Source organism: Drosophila teissieri, unplaced genomic scaffold (genome assembly GCF_016746235.2).
Source record: "Drosophila teissieri strain GT53w unplaced genomic scaffold, Prin_Dtei_1.1 Segkk125_quiver_pilon_scaf, whole genome shotgun sequence".
NCBI classification, from domain to species: domain Eukaryota; kingdom Metazoa; phylum Arthropoda; class Insecta; order Diptera; family Drosophilidae; genus Drosophila; species Drosophila teissieri.
Genome location: NW_025224991.1, coordinates 350,222 through 371,294, shown reverse-complemented (window position 1 = coordinate 371,294; position 21,073 = coordinate 350,222). Strand labels below are relative to the sequence as shown.

Here is a 21,073-nt window from a genome sequence, read left to right as displayed (position 1 = left end):
TATCGACGTTTTTATACCCGTTACTCGTAGAGTAAAAGGGTATACTAGATTCGTTAAAAGGTATGTAACAGGCAGAAAGAAGCGTTTCCGACCATATAAAGTATACATATTCTTGATAAGGATCAATAGCCGAGTCAATCTGGCCATGTCCGTCTGTCCGTATGAACGTCTAGATCTCAGGAACTATAAAAGCTAGAAAGTTGAGATTAAGCGTACAGACTAGAGGAATAGTCGCAGCGCAAGTTTGTTGACTCATGTTGCCACGCAACAACAATAGTAATAAAAATAATACTTGTAAATTTCTATCACAAATTGTGTCGAACGTCGGCGAGTGCAGACGTGTTTCTTTCAAGCTACGAATAGCAAGTTCTAAAAACTACAACAGTATAGTGAAAGTTAAACACAAAGTGTAAAGTGCAGTTTGCACAACTAACAATTATTGACTATAGTAATTATTTACTAAAATAAATAATTATTCCATATTGTTCTGGTAATTGTTATATGTGGACTTAGAACAATGAATCAAAACGACATACGTTCTCAGCGACAATGTGAACAAGACGAGCGCCGGCTCTCTTTACAACGCAACAATGCATACTTTTCTTTCGTCTCACCGCAAATCGGTGATCGAGCACCCTCACCTTCAACTAACTCGAAACTTTTGCCCTCAGAGAACGACAGACCGCGTTCTTGCTCTCCCTCTCTGCCTGCTTCGGCTCACAAGTCGTGGAGCGAAGAGACCGCCTCTCCTACCCCGCTCCTCTCGCAGCGCCAAACGACCGTCCCGGGTAACTGTAACACTGCAATAACGAGTGCAGTGACCTCACTGGCAACTGTCACTGCTACCACAACAACAACTTCGTCAGCGGCCCAACTAATTATCGCTGTGCCAGCTGTAAATAATTCAGCAGCACTGACCGTTTGCAACAACAATAATGCACGCAAAGAAGAATCAAAACAAAAGCAGAAGTCGATTTCGACTGTGCAGACTGGCATGGATCGCTACATCCAAATCAAGAGAAAGCTCAGCCCTTAAAACAATAAGGCAGGTAATCAACCCAAAATCAATCGAACCAACAACGGCAATGAAAACTCTGCAGTAAATAATTCAAACCGATATGCTATCTTGGCTGATTCTGCGACCGAACAACCCAACGAAAAAACGGTAGGGGAACCAAAAAAGACCAGGCCTCCACCAATTTTCATACGAGAACAAAGTACAAATGCACTTGTAAATAAACTCGTTGCTTTGATTGGTGACAGCAAATTCCACATTATCCCACTTAAAAAAGGAAATATTCATGAAATAAAACTACAGATCCAAACAGAAGCAGACCACCGTATAGTGACTAAATACCTAAATGATGCTGGTAAAAACTACTACACATACCAATTAAAAAGTTGCAAAGGGCTACAGGTAGTACTTAAGGGCATTGAAGCAACAGTGACACCAGCTGAGATAATTGAGGCTCTGAAGGCCAAAAACTTTTCTGCAAAGACAGCTATTAATATTTTAAACAAAGACAAAGTTCCGCAGCCACTATTCAAAATAGAACTCGAACCAGAGCTCCAGGCACTAAAGAAAAACGAAGTGCACCCAATATACAATTTACAGTACTTGCTACATCGGAGGATCACCGTGGATGATCCAAAATACTTTGCAAGAGCTCATGAAAAACCAAAATATCCTGATTCAACTTCTTGTATCTTCAAAATCCCCATAATGGCTTCCCTACGGATATCTCTGTGGAACGCAAATGGCGTTTCACGGCATACACAAGAGCTCACACAGTTCATTTACGAAAAAAACATCGACGTAATGCTACTATCAGAAACGCACCTCACAAATAAAAACAATTTTCATATACCAGGATACTTGTTCTATGGTACAAATCATCCAGATGGTAAAGCTCATGGAGGCACTGGAATACTCATCAGAAATCGCATAAAACACCACCACTTAAACAATTTTGACAAAAACTACTTACAATCTACGTCCATAGCCTTACAACTCAACAATGGTTCAACGACTCTAGCCGCAGTCTACTGCCCACCGCGCTTTCCAATCTCTGAGGATCAATTCATGGAATTCTTTAACACACTAGGTGACAGGTTCATCGCAGCGGGTGACTATAACGCCAAGCACACCCATTGGGGATCTCGACTTGTGACGCCAAAGGGTAAGCAATTGTACAATGCGCTTACGAAGCCAGAAAACAAGCTAGACTATGTATCCCCGGGTAAGCCTACATACTGGCCAGCAGACCCAAGAAAAATCCCAGACCTGATCGATTTTGCAATTACTAAACATGTCCCCCGCAACATGGTCACCGCCGAAGCACTAGCAGATTTATCATCAGATCACTCACCTGTTTTTCTAAATATGCTAACTCGCCCCCACATCGTCGACCCACCGTATAGACTCACAAATTTTAGAACAAACTGGCCAAGGTATCAAAAGTATGTCTGTTCACACATAGAACTAACGACGGCATTATCTACAAAGGAGGATATAGACAAGTCAACGGAAACTCTTGGAAACATTTTAGTTTCGGCTGCAAAGGCTTCAACCCCGCCAGTGACGTATGCAAAACCAAACTACATCAAAACTAATCGCGAAATCGAGCGGCTGGTATTAGATAAACGACGCCTACGAAGGGATTGGCAGTCTAATAGATCACCAATTACAAAGCACATGCTTAAGATAGCCACACGCAGGCTTACCAATGCTCTCAAACAAGAGGAAAAAAACAGCCAACGTTCATATATCGAGCAACTCTCTCCCACCAGCACTAAGTACCCTCTTTGGAGAGCTCACAGAAACCTAAAGACTCCAATAGCGCCAATTATGCCACTACGAAGTCCCTCTGGCACCTGGTTTCGAAGTGATGAAGAAAGAGCCAGTGCTTTCGCTGACCATTTACAAAATGTATTCCGACCAAATCCCTCTACCAACACATTTATTCTCCCTCCTTTAATAGCAGCCAATCTAGATCCTCAAGAACCCTTTGAATTCCGACCATGTGAACTAGCAAAGGTTATCAAAGAGCAACTGAACCCAAGAAAATCGCCTGGCTACGACCTAATAACTCCAAGAATGCTCATTGAACTCCCAAAGTGTGCTATTCTTCACATCTGCCTGTTGTTCAACGCAATCGCCAAGCTTGGATACTTCCCTCAAAAATGGAAAAAGTCGACCATAGTAATGATTCCAAAGCCAGGAAAAGATAAAACGCAGCCATCATCATATAGACCGATAAGCTTACTAACATGTCTTTCAAAGCTGTTTAAAAAAATACTACTCCTTCGGATTAGCCCTCATCTTAGAATAAACGACACACTTCCAACACATCAATTGGGCTTTAGAGAAAAACATGGAACCATCGAACAGGTCAACCGAATCACGTCAGAAATTCGTACTGCTTTTGAACATCGAGAATACTGCACAGCCATTTTTCTAGACGTCGCGCAGGCATTTGACAGAGTGTGGCTCGATGGACTTTTGTTTAAAATAATCAAGCTGTTGCCCCAAAACACACATAAGCTACTGAAGTCATACCTATATAACAGAGTGTTTGCAATAAGATGCGATACAAGCACTTCACGCGATTGCGCAATCGAAGCTGGAGTGCCGCAAGGCAGTGTACTGGGTCCAATCTTATACACCCTGTATACGGCGGATTTCCCCATAGACTACAATCTAACAACTTCCACGTTCGCTGATGATACCGCGATACTCAGTCGCTCCAAATGCCCAATAAAAGCCACGGCACTCCTATCCCGACACTTAACATCTGTAGAACGATGGCTTGCCGACTGGAGAATTTCAATAAATGTTCAAAAATGCAAGCAGGTTACCTTTACCTTAAACAAACAAACATGCCCACCACTGGTCTTGAATAACATATGCATTCCACAAGCCGACGAGGTAACATATCTGGGTGTTCATCTGGACAGGCGGCTCACTTGGCGCAAACATATAGAAGCCAAATCGATACATCTTAAACTTAAAGCAAGGAACCTCCACTGGCTCATAAATGCTCGCTCTCCACTTAGTCTGGAGTTCAAAGCTCTTCTATACAACTCCGTCTTAAAACCTATCTGGACTTATGGCTCCGAGCTGTGGGGCAACGCATCCAGAAGTAACATAGACATTATTCAGCGAGCACAGTCAAGAATTCTGAGAATTATCACTGGAGCGCCGTGGTACCTTCGGAACGAAAACATACACAGAGACCTAAAAATCAAATTAGTAATCGAAGTAATAGCTGAGAAAAAAACGAAGTATAACGAAAAGCTGACCACCCATACAAATCCCCTCGCAAGAAAACTAATCCGAGTATGCAGTCAAAGCCGGCTGCACCGCAACGACCTCCCAGCCCAGCAATAAACTTATTAGGGCATTAATGAAAAAAAAAACTATCACTAAGTGAAAGTTAATTAAGTTAGATTAAGATTTGAACACTTATTGTTAGTCTCTTAACACAAAGGGAAGATTCAATAAATAATAAAAATTAAAAAAAAAAAAAAAAAAAAATTTCTATCGATTTGCCAAAAAACTTTTTGCCACGCCCACTCGCACTTCCACTAGCTGAGTAACGGGTATCAAATAGTCGGGCAACTCGACTATACTTCTCTTTTCTTTGTCATAATTTCGTTTGTAGATCTATTGTGCGTGCTCAGTGTTTTGTTTCGCAAATTCACGCAGTCTTTGACGCCCTCCATTGAAACCCTCAATCAATTTTTCATTCAGACACTCCAGTACTCGATTTAAAGCACGGTTGTGCATTTTGGTGCCAAATACAATTTCGAATGGTGATGTTTTAACAGCTGCATGTACTTGAGAATATATTGTTTGTTGTACTTCCGCTACATATTTGAACCATTTGGAAGGTTCCGCTGCCGATAGTTTGGATATGATTGCCAAATCCTGTCGTCCTACATACATGCTCTACCTTTCTGTGAACTCCTTAAAAGCAATAAACGCAAATGCTGAGCCTCTATCAGTTGCAATACGTGTTGGATAGCCGAAAATACTTGACCAGTCGTTCAGTCGCTTAATTACTTCTTCATGACCTATTTATTTGGTTGGGTATAGCTAGACAAATTTGGAAAACCCATTCACAGCTGACATCATGTATTTGTACTGTTTAGATGACTCATCCAAAGGTCCAAAATGATCAATATGTAAAGTTTGTAGTGGCGTATCTTCTTTGTCGATGCAATTAAAAAAAAAACCTTCCTTCTTTCCAAGCAGGATACATTATAAGCAGGATACAACATAATACATTTTATGCAATTAGCTATCACCTCTGATACCTTGACTTCGAGATGCGGGATCCAAAACTGCTGTTGGATAGTGTGCATCGTCTTCACTGTTGATAAGTGACCAATTTCAAGCGAACTCTATATTATTTATCGTTTCATCTTCTTTGGCAAATCATTGCCGTTGTCCATCTTGTATAGAATATCGCCTTTCACCTTAAAGTTTTGGTACTGCCTTTCTTTCAGAATTTCCCAGACAGCTTTCATGCAATAGTCGTCCTGCTTTGACTTCTAAGTAATAGCTATGTCACTTTGAATCGGCTTTGGAAGTCTTTCTGCTCCAATAATAGACCGGATGAAAACTGCCGTCTACCATCTGCAGCAACACAGCTCCATCTGCATCTCTTGTGTAAATTTTGCAGTACGCGACTGTCTGTGAGTCCTTCTTTTAACTTAGCTTGATGTTCCAAGACACCAATGTCGAAAAGTAAATCTTTTTTTAACAAATTCGTCAGCGACCGCGCGATCAAAGCATATCGTGGAACGAATTTTCAGAAAAATCCTGTTAGCCCCAGAAATGATTGTACAGCTTTAATATTTTTTGGCAGAGGAAAATGATGAACGGCTTATGTCTTCTCCTCGCCCGTCCACATTTGCCCACCTTCAATGGTATGTTCCAAAAAGTCAATGCGAGTTTGCAAAATTCTGCACTTTTTCCATTTATTCTTCAAGCCATATTCATCTACTTTCTACATTACTGTCTTGGTTTTTTGCATACACAGGTAATGGAGCATAAATGATTATGTCATCCATCTATAACTGCATCACGTCAGCATTGATCAACTCTTTGAAAATATTGGGAAAAAACCTTATTAACGCAACTGGAGAGTTTTTTTATACCGAAAGGAGCTCTATTAAATTCGAGCAATCCTTCTCTTGCGATGAAGGCAGAGAGCGACTTGCTACTTTTCTTGATTAGAACGTGGAAAAATCCAATTCAAGGTCAGTTATAGTAAACCACTTGGAAGATTGCAACTTTTTGATAATTTCTTCCATCAATGGAACCGGAAAATCATCGATAAGAACCATACAGTTCAACTTCCTGTAGTCAACACATGCTAGATTTGGCATCGCTTCATAACTTTTTGTATCAGGTTCTACGGCGACATTGTAGATTGCAGTATAATCGCGTATGAAACCATTATTACTTTGACCCCTTGCACACGTTCAACAACATCCTTTTTGAATTAAGCTTACATCAAACGATTTCGTTTTGTTATCAATCGAATATTGTCAGTTTTTTTGGGCAGTTACGTAAACATTTTAATACCGCTGCGCAATCTTTCCGTTTATGCTTCGCTGAGCCACAATTAAAACAATGACCTTTTTCCATCGCACGTTTAGGTTTTTGTTCTGGTTTTATCTCATTAATATTCAGTCTCTCATAAATTTCAAACTCTTCTCTCAGTTCTTTGTACGATTGGCAACGTAACATAACGTACTTGTACTCGTTTTTTTATTTCCATAGTCCATTAACGATATACCTGATCACAGCGATTTTCTCCATTTCAGCAACCGCAGTAATTTTTTTCATCTGCAGCATATATTCGTGCAAGCCCTCGTATTTTTTCTTCTTTCTATCTTGTAATTGATTGTGAATGTCGGCACTGTTAGATTTACAGCCAAATTCTTCAATCAACAAATATTTCAACTCTTCATATTCAGTCACACTTTCTCCTAGTTAATTTTGCGCGCTAATTTTCTTGGTGTCTCTTTTGGCCGGCGTATGTTTCACCAAAGACTGCATTGTAAACGTTTATGCAAGCGTCACTTACGAAAACCAAAATGCTGCTTCCGATCAGCTTGTTCAACTTTAGCTATATAATCACAACTTATCAACTTTTAGTCATACTTTAACAACGTTAAACGTTAGCAACTATTTTATTCACTGCAACACTTTTCCAAAACCGACGCCAACATTTATTTTTTAACACATTTTTTAAATCATTAGTTCTAGACCGGATGAGCCCCCAAATGTAGAGTTTATTTATTATTATAATTATTGAATATTATTGTATGATATTAAATCGCTCTTCTCTGCTTTCTGCCTTCACCGACTCTTTCCGAGTTCAAGATGCCAACTGCCCTGTAGTGCCAGGGCTGCCAACTCTTCTCCAGGGCCTTCTGGAAGCTCCTCTGATATCTTGCATCTTACAATGGCCCCAATGGAGTTTTCTATCGCCATGATTTTATTGTTTAGGCTATTGTCAGACTTTGGTTTATCTCCGGCCCTAGATTGACTCGTGTTACGTCGAGCTATACCAGCGTATGAGATGTTTGTTCTTTATACCTCAGCTGGAATGAATCCGCTTGGGGACCGTTTAGTGCGTGTTTCAGAGGTGTTAGTCGACGGTATCGTTGGCTTAATTTCTCTTTCTCTGATCTGACAGAGCAGCTATTCTCTATCGAGACATGATCAACACCACAATTTATACACGGGAATCTATCGCTTATACAAAATGAAACAACTACATTTGCCACAAATGGTGTGGTGGTGAATGGATCACGCTAAGTAACTTGTAAGTATACTTTCAGTGGATAATTAATAATACACGGTATTATTTTGAATCAAATTTATTGGTCGACATGTTGTTAACCGCACTGCCATTTTACAAGAGAGAGAGAGAGAGACCAGATCTCGAACGCTTACATGTACCGCCCGAACAGCTGATAAGAAAGAAAATACTCAATACAAAGAATACTAAGTTACTAGTTACTAGTGAAATGAATAAGGTTTTGGTCATGTTAGGTAATTACATTTCTTTGACCACCTTGCTATTCTGTCCAAAGAGCACCCACTTAGAGTATAAGTCACGTGTCTTGAGTTGACAGGACAAAAGGTCATAACTTTACACCTCGAGCCATTTCAGTTTAGTACGTTATCACGGCCCCATATTTGAAAGCTATCTAGATCAGATTGTAAGTCAAAATGCCAAGAAATGTCTTTGTGGCGACCGAAATTGCCAATAACCAAGCATCGGATGAGCGGCGACGCTGACCGGTCAACAGATGACTCTAGTGCGGACGACCGAGCGGCGCATTTTGCCAACAGCTTGACTTCTAATTATTCTAAGCAACATTGGTAATAAATTGTCTTCAACTAAAAGCCATAAAGTGTGCTACGTCACTGAAGAAGTGGGTCATTACATTGAGTTGCAAGTCACGCGCGACGTAACTAAGGCCGTGTGTGTGGGTGTTTAAAACTCTATAAAAAAAAACCGACTTAAATGTGTCAGCCCGCACATGGAAATAACAAGGAAAAGGAGAGAAGGAATAAACGGAGTGAATGCAAATCTGCACGTTGCCAACAGAAACAAACTTTGAGCACAAAGTGGAATAAGTGGTTTTGCATGCAATAATTAATCCCCGTTCCCTCTCTCGTTCCACACACCCACACACACGCACTCTGATGTGTTGGTTTGAAGACGGGCGCGTCGCGTTGGCGCTCCCGGAAAAACTCCAAAATTTCCGCGTTGAGCCAGCGTGGACGCGCCAAGGGTGACGGCCTGCACTTGCGTCGCGGTCCCGAACACTTACCGGCGAAAGACTATTCTCCGGAGGTCCATGGACTGTCAGCCGGCTCCGATCTCCAGGCCCATGGGATAGTTCAGGGTGAGAGAACTTTCGAAACTTTCTCTTCTGTTTTTCTCTTTCGTCCCCTTACCTTTTGTGCATCACGAGATGCACTGTCACGCCAGCTGATCTCACAGTCAGCTGCTTAACCAGTGTTTGCAAACGGCTCAGGCTACCGGTCTGGCAGCGCTGCACAGCCGAAGGCGTCCCCAACCACAGGTGACGCTTTTCGACAAATGCTGTCCGTCAGAAGCTAATTGCTACGTAACTCGACAAACGATCTTGTCGCTGGACGTAGCAAACTTTCATGGGCTGCCGACGAGAATCCTTTGCTGGATCTCATGGAATCCCAGTGAAAATAGCACCAAGCTGGGGGTAGTAATAATAGGTGTCAAAGGTCAAAAAGCGGACGAACAGCCAACCCCGCCGCTTACGCGGTACACCGGAAATTGGGGCTCTGGCAACCGAGCAGGAGCGGTATAACTCACACCGAGGAAAACCCTTCCCCCTTCTCACCCTCACATTAAAATCCACGGAGCGTCTGACCCATAGTGGGCGGCTACGTGGTCTGCGTCTGCGCCATAGTGGCCGGCAGAAATCTAAAGAAGGAATAAACTGCAATATAAATCCGGCAGTAGGTATAAAATGCTTTTAAGTGAGGAATGTCGCTTTAAGTGAGGATTCTGGAGGCCCCAAACCACGTTCTGAACCAACCTGGCGAGGTGGTGGCAAGCTTGGCAACCTCCTGCTCGAGCCAAACAGGGATGGAGACAAAGGCGCATCGCTGATGCGGAGGTGGTGCTGGATGGAGTCGCATCTGTGCGAGCATTGGCAAAGGACTCGAGGATGCAATTCCTCTCGATCAACGACTTAGACCCACTAGTCGATACAGAGGACCTTTCAATCGCGTTGGTAGACCAGTTCCATGTTTAAGCTAGCACAATAAAGCTGAAAAGCCTTCGACCTTCCTTCAGGAATACCCAAACGGCAATAATAGGCAGCGAAGCGCAAGCGGTCCTTGCCAAGAGAAAGTTGAAGGTGGGATGGTGTGTTAGGTGTGTTAAGTGCCTGGATCTCGGCAACATTGTGGCACGATGCAAGAGCCCTGGAAATCGCTGCAAATACTGTCTCATGTGCGGGCAAACCGGCAAGATTGCTAGCTGTACTCAAGAGGCCAAATGCTTCTTATGCACCAGTGCCAGGAGAGCCGATTCTAAGCACATCGCGGGCAGCAGGAGATGTCCTATGAGCACCAAGCCACCGAGGAAATGAAGATCATCCAGATTAATCTCAATCATTGCCAAGCGGCGCACCACCTGATGAGCCAAACCATAAGCGGAACGTGGTCATCGCTGGGGACTTTAACGCCTGTGCAGAAGAGTTGGGCTCAGTCCACACGAACTCAAGAGGGCGAACCCTTGCGTCTATAGACACGGGAACGGAGCACACCTTCAGTAGATCTGGAGCAGGGTCGGTAGTAGACCTAGCCTTCTGCGGTGGCTCGCTATTCCAAAATGGTACACATTGGGAAGTAAGGTGAATGTTGGGAATGGGAGGGGCAAGAGCAATGTGTTGTGAGCAATACCAAGGTGGACTCCCTTGACAATGGATTGCTCAGCATCTTTTTTAGCTGCCGATCTTAGCAACATTTAAAGATTTCTTGAACTTAAGAGATTCTTCTAATAACTTAAGGCTATTAAACTTTGAATCTAGCGCGGAAAGGAGATCATCAGCTCGGCGAAAACAATTTATAGCTATCCCAAAACTGCTAATCAGTCCTTTTAAGGCAACCTTTGGCCGCATTAACGATTTCATCTCCTTTTCAACCCATAAGCATATTTTAGATTTGTGCCCTTAGCTAGGTCATCTCTTGTTCGACCGCTAAAACCAGCGCACTTAGTGTGCACAATTTTATTGCACAGACAACAAGTCATTTTTGGCTACTCAGGCTTTATAGCCTGGCGGCATTTGTTCTGAAAGCAGACAACATCCGTACCAAAGTCACTGTACTAAAAAAAAAACACATATTCAAAACTTGCAAGCGATCTTTTAAATGTATGGAAAAAAGAGCAGTCTGCACGCTTAGAACTTTTGATTTTATGTGGGGAAGCGAGACAGCGAATACACAGCGCAGTTTTTGTGCATACAAAACAACACCAAACAGCACTGCGGACAACGCACGAAAGAGAGAGTAAGGAAAACACAAAGAAAGACAAGCTAAAGATTTAGTTCATTTGTTTAAACTAGTGCACAAATCAAAAGAGATTCACTCGCGAAGCGAACGGAGTTGTAATAATTATGTTCACAAAATAGAATTATAAATAATTTATTAAAAACCACCGCTATTCTTGACAAATGCAAAAATTAATTCGGAACGCATAAAAAAAACACGACTGTTTGCATTGAAGCTAATCCTAATCCATTTTCCTAATCCTTCATGCGCAAACGTCGAAATCAAATTAACTGCACCGCCAAAAATTGCCACGGATCCAGCAGACAATGTCTTAAAGCGTTTATTTCGCGTATGTGTTTCTGTAGTTGCCTGATCTCTTTCCAAAACCCTTCAATTCACTTAGCGCTCTGTTTCCACGTGGTCGCTTTAACGTATTCTGGTGATGACGATGAGTATTCCTCTTCATCAGATTCTAATTTGTCCACATGCCTGCGGAAATCTATAGAATTGGAATTTTGGTTGAGCCGTCCAAAGTTATTTTCTACATTGGTCTCACTTTATTGACTGAGTTTATCAGTCAGTGGTGAGAGAATGTTATTTTGTATAACTTGCAAATTATCTTAGAATGCTGGCTGTGCTTAGATTGATTGAGAGGCGTTGGAGGGCCCACGCATCTTCCTGTCTGCTGCTACCCTCCGATTTCATCCTGCTGCCCTGCGGATTTTTGCCACTTTGGTCACGCAAGCGTGACCATCTGATCTGATTGTACTATTACGCAAGAGGTATTTTCCTGACCCAGAAGGACACTTGTCATTCCGTTATAATCGTTAAAGGTTATCGTTGTTATCGTAGCTATAAGAATAATAAATAAATAATTAATGTAGATTTGGTAGTGGTTCAACCAAGTTCTAAAACTAAAGATTAAATTTCACCCTACAAGCTTTGCCGTTAAGTTTTTTAGATACTGTGAATAGCTGGTAGTTTTCCACAGAAATTTCTCGCAATTTGAAATCCTTGCATTATTAATATTATTGTTATTAGTCAATTAAATGATGCCTTGAAGTTGAGCGCTAAAAATAACGAACAACGTTAGTGGGCTTCTGGACTATATCTCGGAACACCGCACGCTTTAATTTCTCGGATGCGCTTTTCGCTAGAGGTGGATTGATTGTCGCACCTTCATTACCACTAAATAGTATCATCCTATTGTTTATATAGGATATAATTAGCGTGCTGCAACAAAAAACAAGAGAGAACGCTATAGTCGAGTTCCCCGACTATCTGATACCCGTTATTCAGCTAGTGGAATGCGAAGGAGAGTCTTCAGCACTGTCAGTTTTTTGCGGTTTGTGGGCGCTAGAGTGGGCGTGGCAAAAAGTTTTTTGGCAAATTTATAAGACTAATACAAAAATCAAAAAATATCAAAACATTTTTCAAAAGTGTGGGCGTGGCAGTTTTGCGCGGTTTGTGGGCGTTAGAGTGGGCGTGGCAACATGAATCGACAAACTCGCTCTGCGTCTATGTCTCAGGAGTCAGTATGCTTAATCTCAACTTTCTACCTTTTGTAGTTCCTGAGATCTCGACGTTCATACGGACAGACAGACGGACAGACGGACGGACAGACGGACGGACAGACGGACGGAAAGACGGACATGGCCAGATCGACTCGGCTATTGATCCTGATGAAGAATATATATACTTTATATGGTCGGAAACGCTTCGTTCTGCCTGTTACATACTTTTCAACGAGTATACCCTTTTACTAGTATACCCTAGTATACCCTTTTACTCTACGAGTAACGGGTATAAAAATTGCGGATACACTCAGTGAAAACCGGAGAGGAATTAAAACTTAAAACTCGCCTGTTCGACACACACACAAAAACGTGACCACGGTTTGCGTTGTGGTTACTTGCCACCAACCTGGTGGAGTTGCTTCAGCCCGAGTTCAACTAAAAAACAAGATAGAACGCTATAGTCGGGTTCCCCGACTATCTGGTACCCGTTACTCAGCTGGTGAAAGTGCGAAGAGAAATTACAACACTGACCGTTTTTGGCGGTTTGTGGGCGTGGCAAGAAGATTTTTGAAATATGGAGTTAAATTTACAAGACGAACAAATTTGTGAAGTTTGGGCAGTTTTGGGCGGTTTGTGGGCGTGGCAGGATGAATCGACAAACTTGCGCAGCGTCTATGTCTCTGGAGTCTGTATGCTAATTCTTAACTTTCTAGCTTTTATAGTTCCTGAGATCTCGACGTTCATACGGACGGACAGACAGACGGCCAGACGGACAGACAGACGGACGGACAGACGGACATGGTCAGATCGACTCGGCTATTGATCCTGATCAAGAATATATATACTTTATATGGTCGGAAACGCTTCCTTCTGCCTGTTACATACTTTTCAACGAATCTAGTATACCCTATTACTCTACGAGTAACGGGTATAAAAATTGCGGATACACGCAGTGAAAACCGGAGAGGAATTAAAACTTAAAACTGGCCTGTTTGACACACACACAAAAACGTGACCACGGTTTGCGTTGTGGTTACTTGCCACCAACCTGGTGGAGTTGCTTCAGCCCGAGTTCAACTAAAAAACAAGATAGAACGCTATAGTCGGGTTCCCCGACTATCTGATACCCGTTCTCAGCTGGTGAAAGTGCGAAGAGAAATTACAACACTGACCGTTTTTGGCGGTTTGTGGGCGTTAGAGTGGGCGTTGCAAGAAGATTTTTGGTATATAGAGTTAAATTTACAAGACGGCCAAAAATGTGAAAAAATTTCACCACATTTTTCAAAAGTATGGGCGTATCAGTTTTGGGCGGTTTGTGGGCGTGGCAGGATGAATCGACAAACTTGCGCAGCGTCTATGTCTCTGGAGTCTGTATGCTTATTCTTAACTTTCTAGCTTTTATAGTTCCTGAGATCTCGACGTTCATACGGACGGTCAGACAGACGGCCAGACGGACAGACAGACGGACGGACAGACGGACATGGTCAGATCGACTCGGCTATTGTTCCTGATCAAGAATATATATACTTTATATGGTCGGAAACGCTTCCTTCTGCCTGTTACATACTTTTCAACGAATCTAGTATACCCTTTTACTCTACGAGTAACTGGTATAAAAATATGTTCACAATTCAAATTATTCACTTAAAACTAACATTAAGCATACAAAACATACTAAACAATCCAAAAAATAAATAACTTGCTTTTAGTATTTGGTATCTACTTTATCTATCTGCTTTACGCGAATCATTCGACTCGGTCTTACGTCTTTTTCTGACTCAATCCAGAGGGTCTGCATTCCCAGCTTTCCCAGGAATTTGTGGGTATACACTGAGTCGTTCCATGTATTTTTCAGCGATGTTTTCTAGCTTGTCTCCGAGTACCTTGAGATCGCGTTCGATGTCCCTGGTTCTCTTGTACCAAGGAGTCCAATCAATCCTTCTTAGGGTCTTCGCCTAAAGAACCCGAATCTTAGTTAGGTGACTCATTGCAGCAACGCCGTATACCTGCAGATCATAAAACAGGCTGGAGGCCAATATGAACTTCACCTTTATCTTCTTTACCTCGCAGTCAAGCGATAGGCCTGCTGAAAGTAAACTTCCTATCGAGATATACTAAGGTATTTATAGTCCCGATGGTGAATGATCGTTCTTCCATTAAGACTGACACCAAGTAGACTAAAGAATGGGTTCACACGTATTGTATTTGATATTGCCCATGTGCAGTGACTTCTTGTATCACTTCACCTCTAGTGGAGGATCTTGGGGTTCCCACCATGCATGCTTAGCATTGTTGTCACCACCAGCCAATGCCTGTTATAACTAGAGGTAGGTGGCAGAGGTCTCGTTCCGAACGCAATCTGCCAACTGCCCTGTAGTGGCAGGGTTGCCAACTCTTCTCCAGAGCCATAGCTGGCAACTTCTCTGATATCTTGCATCGTACATTCGGCCCTCCTGACTCTCTTCATCTGACCCAGATGATAGTAGCTCCTCATTATCCGCGACAGGTGGCAGAGGTCGTTCCGAGCGCAATCTGCCAACTGCCCTGTAGTGCCAGGGTTGCCAACTCTTCTCCAGAGCCATGGCTGGCAACTTCTCTGATATCTTGCATCGTACATTCGGCCCTCCTGACTCTCTTCATCTGACCCAGATGATAGTTGCTCCTCATTATCCGCGACAAACCGCCACAACTTCATATAATAGCAACTTGTTGATGTAGTATTTGGCCCTTCTATGCTTTTCGGACGTCATATCGCCCGTTTCGCTTAACTTGTACGATTTCATATGGGTCCAGATAACCGCTTGCCAGCTTACGACCAGCAACAAATTGAGTTCGCTTGATCACCACTAGGTCGCCTATCTTATACCCATGCTCTGGTCGACGTTTTTATACCCGTTACTCGTAGAGTAAAAGGGTATACTAGATTCGTTAAAAGGTATGTAACAGGCAGAAGGAAGGGTTTCCGACCATATAAAGTATACATATTCTTGATAAGGATCAATAGCCGAGTCGATCTGGCCATGTCCGTCTGTCCGTATGAGCGTCTAGATCTCAGGAACTATAAAAGCTTGAAAGTTGAGATTAAGTGTACAGACTAGAGGAATAGTCGCAGCGCAAGTTTGTTGACTCATGTTGCCACGCAACAACAATAGTAATAAAAATAAAACTTGTAAATTTCTATCGATTTGCCAAAAAACTTTTTGCCACACCCACTCTAACGCCCACTCGCACTTCCACTAGCTGAGTAACGGGTATCAAATAGTCCGGCAACTCGACTATACTTCTCTTTTCTTTGTCATAATTTCGTTTGTAGATCTATTGTGCGTGCTCAATGTTTTGTTTTGCAAATTCACGCAGTCTTTGACGCCCTCCATTGAAACCCTCAATCAATTTTTCATTCAGACACTCCAGTACTCGATTTAAAGCACGGTTGTGCATTTTGGTGCCAAATACAATTTCGAATGGTGATGTTTTAACAGCTGCATGTACTTGAGAATATATTGTTGTTGTACTTCCGCTACATATTTGAACCATTTGGAAGTTTCCGCTGCCGATAGTTTGGATATGATTGCCAAATCCTGTCGTCGTACATACATGCTCTACCTTTCTGTGAACTCCCTAAAAGCAATAGACGCAAATGCTGAGCCTCTATCAGTTGCAATACGTGTTGGATAGCCGAAAATACTTGACCAGTCGTTCAGTCGCTTAATTACTTCTTCATGACCTATTGATTTGGTTGGGTATAGCTAGACAAATTTGGAAAACCCATCCACAGCTGACATCATGTATTTGTACTGTTTAGATGACTCATCCAAAGGTCCAAAATGATCAATATGTAAAGTTTGTAGTGGCGTATCTTCTTTGTCGATGCAATTAAAAAAAAAAAACCTTCCTGCTTTCCAAGCAGGATACATTATAAGCAGGATACAACATAATACATTTTATGCAATTAGCTATCACCTCTGATACCTTGACTTCGAGATGCGGGATCCAAAACTGCTGTTGGATAGTGTGCATCGTCTTCACTGTTGATAAGTGACCAATTTCAAGCGAACTCTATATTATTTATCGTTTCATCTTCTTTGGCAAATCATTGCCGTTGTCCATCTTGTATAGAATATCGCCTTTCACCTTAAAGTTTTGGTACTGCCCCACTTTCAGAATTTCCCAGACAGCTTTCATGCAATAGTCGTCCTGCTTTGACTTCTAAGTAATAGCTATGTCACTTTGAATCGGCTTTGGAAGTCTTTCTGCTCCAATAATAGACCGGATGAAAACTGCCGTCTACCATCTGCAGCAACACAGCTCCATCTGCATCTCTTGTGTAAATTTTGCAGTATGCGACTGTCTGTGAGTCCTTCTTTTAACATAGCTTGATGTTCCAAGACACCAATGTCGAAAAGTAAATCTTTTTTTAACAAATTCGTCAGCGACCGCGCGATCAAAGCATATCGTGGAACGAATTTTCAGACAAATCCTGTTAGCCCCAGAAATGATTGTACAGCTTTAATATTTTTTGGCAGAGGAAAATTATGAACGGCTTATGTCTTCTCCTCGCCCGTCCACATTTGCCCACCTTCAATGGTATGTTCCAAAAAGTCCATGCGAGTTTGCAAAATTCTGCACTTTTTCCATTTATTCTTCAAGCCATATTCATCTACTTTCTACATTACTGTCTTGGTTTTTTGCATACACAGTCCAGGTAATGGAGCATAAATGATTATGTCATCCATCTATAACTGCATCACGTCAGTATTGATCAACTCTTTGAAAATATTGAGAACAAACCTTATTAACGCAACTGGAGAGTTTTTTTATACCGAAAGGAGCTCTATTAAATTCGAGCAATCCTTCTCTTGCGATGAAGGCAGAGAGCGACTTGCTACTTTTCTTGATTAGAACGTGGAAAAATCCAATTCAAGGTCAGTTATAGTAAACCACTTGGAAGATTGCAACTTTTTGATAATTTCTTCCATCAATGGAACCGGAAAATCATCGATAAGAACCATACAGTTCAACTTCCTGTAGTCCACACATGCTAGATTTGGCATCGCTTCATAACTTTTTGTATCAGGTTCTACGGCGACATTGTAGATTGCAGTATAATCGCGTATGAAACCATTATTACTTTGACCCCTTGCACACGTTCAACAACATCCTTTTTGAATTAAGCTTACATCAAACGATTTCGTTTTGTTATCACTCGAATATTGTCAGTTTTTTTGGGCAGTTAAGTAATAATACCGCTGCGCAATCTTTCCGTTTATGCTTCGCTGAGCCACAATTAAAACAATGACCTTTTTCCATCGCACGTTTAGGTTTTTGTTCTGGTTTTATCTCATTAATATTCAGTCTCTCATAAATTTCAAACTCTTCTCTCAGTTCTTTGTACGATTGGCAACGTAACATAACGTACTTGTACTCGTTTTTTTATTTCCATAGTCCATTAACGATATACCTGATCACAGCGATTTTCTCCATTTCACCAACCGCAGTAATTTTTTTCATCTGCAGCATATATTCGTGCAAGCCCTCGTATTTTTTCTTCTTTCTATCTTGTAATTGATTGTGAATGTCGGCACTGTTAGATTTACAGCCAAATTCTTCAATCAACAAATATTTCAACTCTTCATATTCAGTCACACTTTCTCCTAGTTCATTTTGCGCGCTAATTTTCTTGGTGTCTCTTTTGGCCGGCGTATGTTTCACCAAAGACTGCATTCTAAACGTTTATGCAAGCGTCACTTACGAAAACAAAAATGCTGCTACCGATCAGCTTGTTCAACTTTAGCTAATCACAACTTATCAACTTTTAGTCATACTTTAACAACCTTTCGAATTTTTGTCTTCAACGTTAGCAACTATTTTATTCACTGCAACACTTTTCCAAAACCGACGCCAACATTTATTTTTTAACACATTTTTCAAATCATTAGTTCTAGACCGGATGAGCCCCCAAATGTAGAGTTTATGTATTATTATAATTATTGAATATGTATGATATTGTATGATATTAAATCGCTCTTCTCTGCTTTCTGCCTTCACCGACTCTTTCCGAGTTCAAGATGCCAACTGCCCTGTAGTGCCAGGGCTGCCAACTCTTCTCCAGGGCCTTCTGGAAGCTCCTCTGATATCTTGCATCTTACATGTACATATAAGCTTTTAAATTTTGTCCATTTTCGAATTAATGGCCCGAATGGAGTTTTCTATCGCCATGATTTTATTGTTTAGACTATTGTCAGACTTTGGTTTATCTCCGGCCCTAGATTGACTCGTGTTACGTCGAGCTATATCAGCGTATGAGATGTTTGTTCTTTATACCTCAGCTGGAATGAATCCGCTTGGGGACCGTTAAGTGCGTGTTTCAGAGGTGTTAGTCGACGGTATCGTTGGCTTAATTTAGTTAGCTTTCTCTGATCTGACAGGGCAGCTATTCTCTATCGAGACATGATCAACACCACAATTTATACACGGGAATCTATCGCTTATACAAAATGAAACAACTACATTTGCCACAAATGGTTTGGTGGTGAATGGATCACGCTAAGTAACTTGTAAGTTTACTTTCAGTGGATGGTTATTTATTGGTCGACATGTTGTTAACCGCACTGCCATTTTACAAGAGAGAGAGACCAGATCTCGAACGCTTACATGTACCGCCCAAACAGCTGATAAGAAAGAAAATACTAAATACAAAGAATACTAAGTTACATTCATCAACATCCCGGCCCACCCTGAAACTTAGTTTCTGAATTAGGTAGAATTGCAATTATACAAATCGTACGAACGATGGATTCACGGCGCGCACTAGTCCGTCACCGCATATACATTGAGGTATTCCTGGTGCTACCTCCTCCAAGAGCCTTGTAGCCGGTAATCCAGGCGGTTAAGTACAACAGGTGAAGCTTAACGGAGCGGACACCTAATACAACTTCATTTGATACCTTCGGTTGCCAGGGCCTCAATGACTTGATTGTTGTGTTGCTGCAACATAATGAGCTGATACATCTCGTCCAGGGACCTCTTTGGTCCTACAAAATTTCGACGATTATCGTTATATATGTGAGCACACTTCTCTTGCCGAGATATAAAGCAAGAAATGTTTCCGTGCTGAGATCTGTGGCCAGCTCCAAATGAATGGCGGAGGTTACCATGCAGACGAATTGAATTATCTTCGTGGATTCCTACCCTTGTACACTTTTAGGAGAATGTTGAGAATATTCTCAATGGGTATGCTTGACGTACCCGAACGGCTGGCAGGTCTGCCATGTCAGTTTATGTCAATCAGCTGTTTCGTAGCGTTGACGAATACATGTATAACATGCATACGTAAGTTTTCGAATTAGGTTGTGTGTGACAAATATCCAATACTGTTGGCGAACGATGACAAATAGTGCTGTAACCTCAAGGTGAAGATCAATCCTGTGCTCATGCTAAAGGATAAGCTGCGAAATCCGATGCTGTTTTATCAGAATTATGGGGTGCTTGACATCTTCGGAGAGTAGCGAATTGGACAAGCGGCACCTACACGGAGCAAGCCCTTTTCGCAAACCATGGTCGAAAGTATCCGAAGTGATGAAGAGATTGACACGAGCCTCTTATTCTCTAACAAGTGTCGGTCTGATGTAAAGCTGTTCTGAGCCTGCCTTAGGCACAAAATGCAAGAATCGTTGATTTCCTCAAACGTGAGCGTAGAGGCTGACAGAATTGTGTGTTCCAAAAGGTGTTGAGATTACAGGTTATTGTTTCGTAGTGGACCCTTCTACCACAGCTTAAAGCATTGAAGGTTAGCGGCTTGCATACCCCTCGATGCAGAGTCAGCGGATTTATCCTTCGTACCGACGTGATGCCATGAGCTGCGTGGTATGACATCTAGGATCTCCGACGTTAGGTTAGCGATGAAAGTTTTCAGTTCCGATTGGGTGTGTGACAACCACGTCAGGATAATTGTGGAGTCACACCGAGCGTGGACAGTAATATCTTTGTGACGTAAGCCCTCCACAGCTCGGAGGAGGCGAGTTAGCAGTTTCGAGTCCCAGTTTAAATCAAGAAGCCTGAGTTCCCGAAATAGGATCTTGAACATCTAGGATCTACAACAGGCGCCAGAATCCTAAGAGATCAAAGATTCGTGAAAGAGATTCAGACAATACTTGCCATTTCATAATGCCCGGTTGTGCAAAAAGCGAGGGTTTTTAGGGATGTGTGTTGTCCTGAGGGTGCTATTGAGTTCATAAAGCCCTGACCGCTTTGCTAATTGGATGCTCTTTTTGATAGACATGACTGATTCGCTTGTTGTTGGACACCCCTTTTCAAAGCACGAGCTTGGCCTTGCCCATCAGCTGAATGAGTTCATTGCGTTGAGTAATCAATTCAACTTCTGTAATAGCGCCAGTGAGAACATCGTCAACATAGAAGTCCTCCAGCAGAATTTTGGAGGCGATCGGAAATTCTTCATGGTGGTCTCGTGCCAGTTGCTCCCATACTG

The 21,073-nt window shown here is 42.0% G+C and overlaps 2 pseudogenes; one reads left to right on the top strand and one right to left on the bottom strand.

Moving 5' to 3' along the window:
* Window positions 1-382: 382 nt before the first annotated feature.
* Window positions 383-1,674, top strand: LOC122625568 (annotated as a pseudogene).
* An 8,390-nt stretch (window positions 1,675-10,064) lies between these two features.
* On the bottom strand, window positions 10,065-20,671 carry LOC122625567 (annotated as a pseudogene).
* Window positions 20,672-21,073: the final 402 nt, after the last annotated feature.